The sequence below is a fragment of the Leuresthes tenuis genome, unplaced genomic scaffold (assembly GCF_036924035.1).
Source record: "Leuresthes tenuis unplaced genomic scaffold, fLeuTen1.0.hap1 SCAF_15, whole genome shotgun sequence".
Lineage (NCBI taxonomy): Eukaryota > Metazoa > Chordata > Actinopteri > Atheriniformes > Atherinopsidae > Leuresthes > Leuresthes tenuis.
The window spans coordinates 17,694,114-17,700,181 of NW_027325369.1; positions in this window are offsets into that span (position 1 = coordinate 17,694,114).

Here is a 6,068-nt window from a genome sequence, read left to right on the forward strand (position 1 = left end):
GGAGGAGCGGGCGCCCCTTGTGACGCAGAGCTGAACTGACCGGGGAGCAGACCTGCCGCCATGGCCGCGCACAGAGACAGGGCGGCTGCACGGAAAGAGGCACCCCGGGCTGGCGCCCCAAAACGCCATTTTAAAGTGCTTTAGTTGTTCATTGTTAGAAAAATAAAACATATAATATATAAATATCATATTTTTTTTACTATCAAACTACAGCCTCAACAAAGGTGAGAGGTTGTTTGTGTAATGTACATGTTTGTGGATTGTTTAAACCCTATATTGAATTTAAAATATATGCACTACTGATATTTTGTACATACAAAATATTATGTCATTCATGTATGATAACGAGCCTAATGTTATTATATTATATATATATATACAGAGAGAGAGGGATATATGACAATAAGCTCTGTATGAGTGTCTAATGAGAAAAACAAAGTGTTTTGTAGAACCTCGCCAAGACCAATAATAATATGATAATAATATGATATATAATCTCAAGTACCCAACTGTAAAGTTGAATTGTATTGTGTAATATATATATATATATATATATATATATATATATATATATATATATATATGTTGATCTTTAACAACATGACGGGGGATAAGGATAGGATAGGTAAATGTTTACCACTGTATTGCATCATCTCTTCCTCTCAAACTGAAGTGCAAGCATTTGCAAGCTTATTAGAATAATTGCTATAGTTCTGACAGCAAAGTGTTTTCTTATTCTCACTTGATTTAGGATTTCAGTTGCTCAGCTTTGTCATACTGTGTGCTGATAAGCCAGATTGTCCCAGATAGAATTAAGTGAATATGGCATCCATGATTTCAAAATATAACGTTAAACTTTTGTTCATTCCACCAAAGGACAGCTTTTGACTTTTCTCAGTGTATTTAAAACGAGTGTCTTTGTTCATTTGTTTGGAGCACATATTCACTTGCATTGGTTTATGCGGCGATTTCCACCACATAATCGTATAATTTGTAGAATCATTGATGCAGTGCTACCTGGGAGCTTGAGGATCCCAGCAAATCAGTAAAGGGCTGATAGTTCACTATCATCAAATAGAATTTATAGATCCTGGTTGAAACAGACATGATTGGTGATATAAAACATTAAACTGCAGGGAACTGACCTTCTGTTCTTCGATTGCTGCTTTGACTTCCCGTCCACACTGCAATGCAGTTTTTTTCTTGCTTAAATTAAGCTGACTGAACGCTACACTGGCACCGAGTCTTTATGCATGGCAGTCACAACATTTTTGATTGATCTGGCTGGTCTCCATAATCCTGCCCAGCAAAGAGTCAGTGATACTGTATCTGGGACTTGTCAGTGCTGGAGCCGGTTCTAATGTGTTCGAAACAGAGATAACTGGTGCTAAATTAGGCTCTGGGTCTGAAGCGCAGAACTGGAACCGCTTTGGCGGCCAAGCCCCTGATGGAGTGGACCAAACCAGGGAGAACCACGGGCACACAAACTGGGGAAACTGAGTAAACCCAACCCTGCCTGCAGCCTCTCATTCAGGGCAGCTCCAGAGTGGAAGAAGGTCCAACCCCTCTCTAGAAGAGCCTTTGCTGTGCTACAAGGCGAGTAGGACTATATCTAACCAGTACCTCTCAACATCCTACACAAGTTCAGGGTCATTCCCCACCAGTCATGTTCAATGACATGTCCCACTAGAATTTTCTTCTTTTTAAAAAAAACATCAAAACATCTCAAGTTACCAACAAAGTCAGCATCCCGTCTTTTTTGAAAACACAAGAGAAGTTGTTCAATCATTAAACGGTGTACCCAAGGGCTGATATATGACTTTGGCTTCCGGCCCGCACCACTCCGCTTTGCTTTACAGTCACTTGACATTTTTGTGGCCTCTTCACCATGACAACAAATTCACTTGTATGGCTGCATGTGTGCTGGGCTCACAAGGAGATTTGTTTTCATGACAGCGGTGTTGCATCTCACAACTGTAGGGGGAACCGAAAAGCAAAAAGGGAAATGATCTAGAGCTACTTTAAAGCTGTAATAAACCATAGTGCTTCACACTGGGCTGTCTTTTTTTAGTCCATTTAACGCTGTTGCTGCTGCACTGTAATTTCCAAGCTTGGGATCAATAAAGTATATCTATCCATCTAACTATTAGAATCTCGGCCTAAAACCAAGAGAAAAACCTAAAGCATCCATTATGCAGCTCATTGACCTCTCTATCTTGTGATAGTTTGACTCGGATCATCTCTTCATAGGAGCCTTTTTTGTTCCAAGAGAATGTCCGATTCAGTGGACGTTCCTGCTACTTCAAATAGTAAAATGCGGGGTGGAAACAATGGCAATATCTTACCATAAGAGCACTGCTTGATCCCTTGCATAAAAGCTGACATGTCTAGCTTAATTTTGGGACCAAAACGGAAGGAGGGGGTATGCAGAGGGTGATAAATGGCAGTTCACAACGGCAACCCGTTACATATTTTCTCCAGTCCCCTCATCATGTCCTCACAGCAGTTCAGCATGAGCTTCTTTTTTTTTTTTTTTTTTTTGTTTCCCTACAGAAGAAATCTCTTGCAAAAGCCTTTTGTTGTCTGAGCCAACTTTTTAAGACAGTGCAGCTCAGAGTAATCTATCAAGCCTCCTCAGAAAGCCTGCGACTCAGCCCTCTCTTCCATGCAGAATCATTGAAGCCCACTCGTACGCCGTCAGCAAGTATAGGAACAAATTTATTTCAATTTAAAACAGATACCTTGTCATTATGTTTCTCTCTTAGAAGGCGGCAATGATCATAAGTCATGTTCATGTCTGAATGAGGATCAGGCAACAGTGGTTGAAACAAATACATGAAACACATAAAAAATATGGCAAGAGTTACGTAAATCAATAAATCGATAATAACCAACCGATTGAACCCCCTTCATCGAGGGCTCTACTTCAATGAAAACATCCAAGCCCTCACTTCCAACACAAAATAAACAGCACATGCAGTAATAATTACAGTTTCTTAGAAAACAAAAAAAACAGCAGATTACCTTTTAAATCTTCAATCTTAAATACAGAATAAAGTCTTTGTGTGTACTTAATCATCTATTCTTTTAGTCTCTGGTGTGTTTCAAAAAAAGGGGAACCATCTCAGGTGGTGGTCGTTCTGATAATGACCACAGCGTTGGCACTTAAAGAGAGCCTGGCTCTAGAGAGTGGGGTTGGCACACTCAGTATAATACATAATTTACATTTTGGTTTACATACAAAATAAAGAGGAAAAAAACCCAAAAAAAACCAGCATTTTATACACACCACTACACAATTGACCTTCAGGTTTCATTGGAGTGAGGAAAGAAATCAAGTGGTCCTAAAATATAGTGTTCTGGTAATGTCTTATCGTACAGGAAGGGAAAGAAAAAAGAAAAAAAAAAGGGGGGGAACAAGCTTTAGGCTGAGTGTGCACCAACTCCATAGTGATGTCCAAGAGATAAGTTTGATTCCACTTAATTCAACCACAAGCTCACAGGAAGGGACGTCACACAACCCTGGGCACCTAGGGGCCAAAGAACGTGATCCAAAACCATAAAAGGGCCAGCGTCGCCATCTTACATTATTCAAGGCAATGAAAGGCAATAAATAAGTGATGCAGTGAAAAACCGACCCATCTTCTTCTTCTTTTTTTTCTCTCTCCTCCTGCTGCTTAATGCTTAAAAACGGACAAGAAAGAGAAGTTCGAACTTTCATACAAACTGCAGTTCCCCCATTTTCCAGCTCGATTATGTTGAGATAAAAGATGTGCCAGAAAACATACCGCGCGGCTGTCAACACGCCGCCAAACCCCACGCCATCAGCCGCTGCCCTTCAACATGTGCCAGAATTGTAGAGTCAAGTTAACAAATACATGGTGCGACACCATTTAAAGTGAGCTGCACTCAACACACAGTAAATATTAACACAACTACCTATAAATACTTGGGTATGCGTACTGGTTTATACTCTGTGACAGTCTAAATAGTTGGCTTAGAACGAGGTCGGTGTCATCCTCAGCAGACAAGATGGCACTTCAGGACCATACTGGTGCAACCTTTATATAACCGCGTAAAAAACAATTTAAAGTCGTTATTTATTTATTTCTTTTTTTCAAATTTAGATCTCAACTTGAGATCCTAACTTTTAAAAACAGCCTTTAGCTTCTGCTACTTAAGAAAAAGAAAAAAAGAAAAAAAAAAAGTCTATTCAAATTTGTCGCCTCTTACAATGAATTTAACAGCTGCCCGTTCACGATCCCTAAAGTTATTCTAAGAGAGCTAATGCAAGGAGACAGACGGCAAAGTGGTGAAAGAGAATAACGGCGAACACACAAGTTTGTGTCAGAAAATCCTAAGAAAACTTTACAGATTTAATAGGCACCAACCAAATGGAAACCATTCACATTATGCATCATGTGTTTGTTATCTCGTCATAAAGCCCCAAACCTATGGAAGCTTTTTTCTTTTTTTTTTCTTTCTTTTTTTCAGCTTAAGCTAAAACCAACGGCTGCCATCCAAAAGCAGGAATGTACGTAGGTTACAAAACATAATGACACCAGCATGGTCTTAAAATATTTCTTGGCTGTGAACTACAACTCAAACACTTGGGGAAACATGCAATACTTGTAGTTATAGTAGTGTCTTTACTGATTAAGTGTTTCTATACTGCATGAAGTATTACAGGCAACACTGATACCGATGCAAACAAACAAAATGTAGTGAAGATTAGAGAGGGGCTGAAAGACCTAAAGAAATACTTAAAGAAAACTGCTTAGTGTTGGTAAACTTTCTACACACACACACACACACACGCACACCTTACATTTGTGCTAAAACCCTGCCTATACTTTTGTTTTACAGCACAGACCAGCACATAATCTCCATTTATAAACAAGTGTTAGCAGTGGATGACTTGGTTCACTGTGGTCCTGTACTCCACTCCCCGCTGTCGGATGCACTGTGTTTTTAGCCCTTAATGAGGACGAAGGGTGAAGTCATCTGTAGAAAAGGCCAGAGGACCCCCCCCGCAAAAAAAACAAAAACAAAAAAGTATATCTGCACTTCACTGGCACTATTCAAAAAGCAAGCTCTGTTAAATTAAAAAAAAAAGGAAGAAACTGTAAATTAATAATAATAAAAATAAAAAAAAAAAGATGTAGAAGTTACAAACAGCAAGCATGGACCGCAAAGGTCATCAATCACCGATTTAAAAAAAAAAAAAGATCAACCTATGTTTGTACTGTACATTTTTCTAGGTATGTATTACAGCGCTGCATCTATAACCCGAGAGGAAATGACGTTTTAAAAAAAAAAAAAAAAAAAGAAAAAAAAAAAGGTGAGGGCTCCTAAATAAACGAGACGGCATAATCATGTATGAAGATGTGGTGGCAAGCACAACTGGAAATGTCTAAGAAATAGAAAGCAGAGATAAAGTCCTTACTATACCAGACAGTCGTGATTTTTTTTTCCTTTTTTTTTTTTCTCTTTTTTTTTTTTTTTTTTTTTTTTAATTCTTCTTACAGCAGTTCAGACTCAAGTAGGCTCTGCCATGAGAAAAGGAGCCCTTCGACATGACAGAATCACAAGCGGGTCAAATTATCAACACCTTCAAAAATCTGGTCCATAAATTATATAAATAAAAAAAAAAAAAAAAAAAAAAAAAACCTCTTTTATAACTCTTAAAATCATCTCGTCACCATACTGCAAAGGTTTTTGTGTTTTTTTGTTGTCGTTTTGTTTTCCTTGTTTTTAAACCAGCCCTAGTTAAGTTGTACTCTGCAGACAGAGCTGTTGCAGTAGTGTGGCGTCCTGAGGCCGGTTGAGAGGAACCGCTTATCTCGGACTGTCGCCCCCTTTTTCGCTTCCTCTGCACCGCTCGGCTCTGTGTTAATCCTATTAATCAAGTGAACAAAAATCCATAATCACAGTATCAATACTACCATTAAATTCATAGGAAAAGAACTGTATGCTGATCAAAGTTGATACTTTTTTTTTTTGTTGTTGGTTTGTTTTTGCCAAAAACAGGGTGTACCACGGAGCGTTTTTGTACAGAAGTGTTTTGT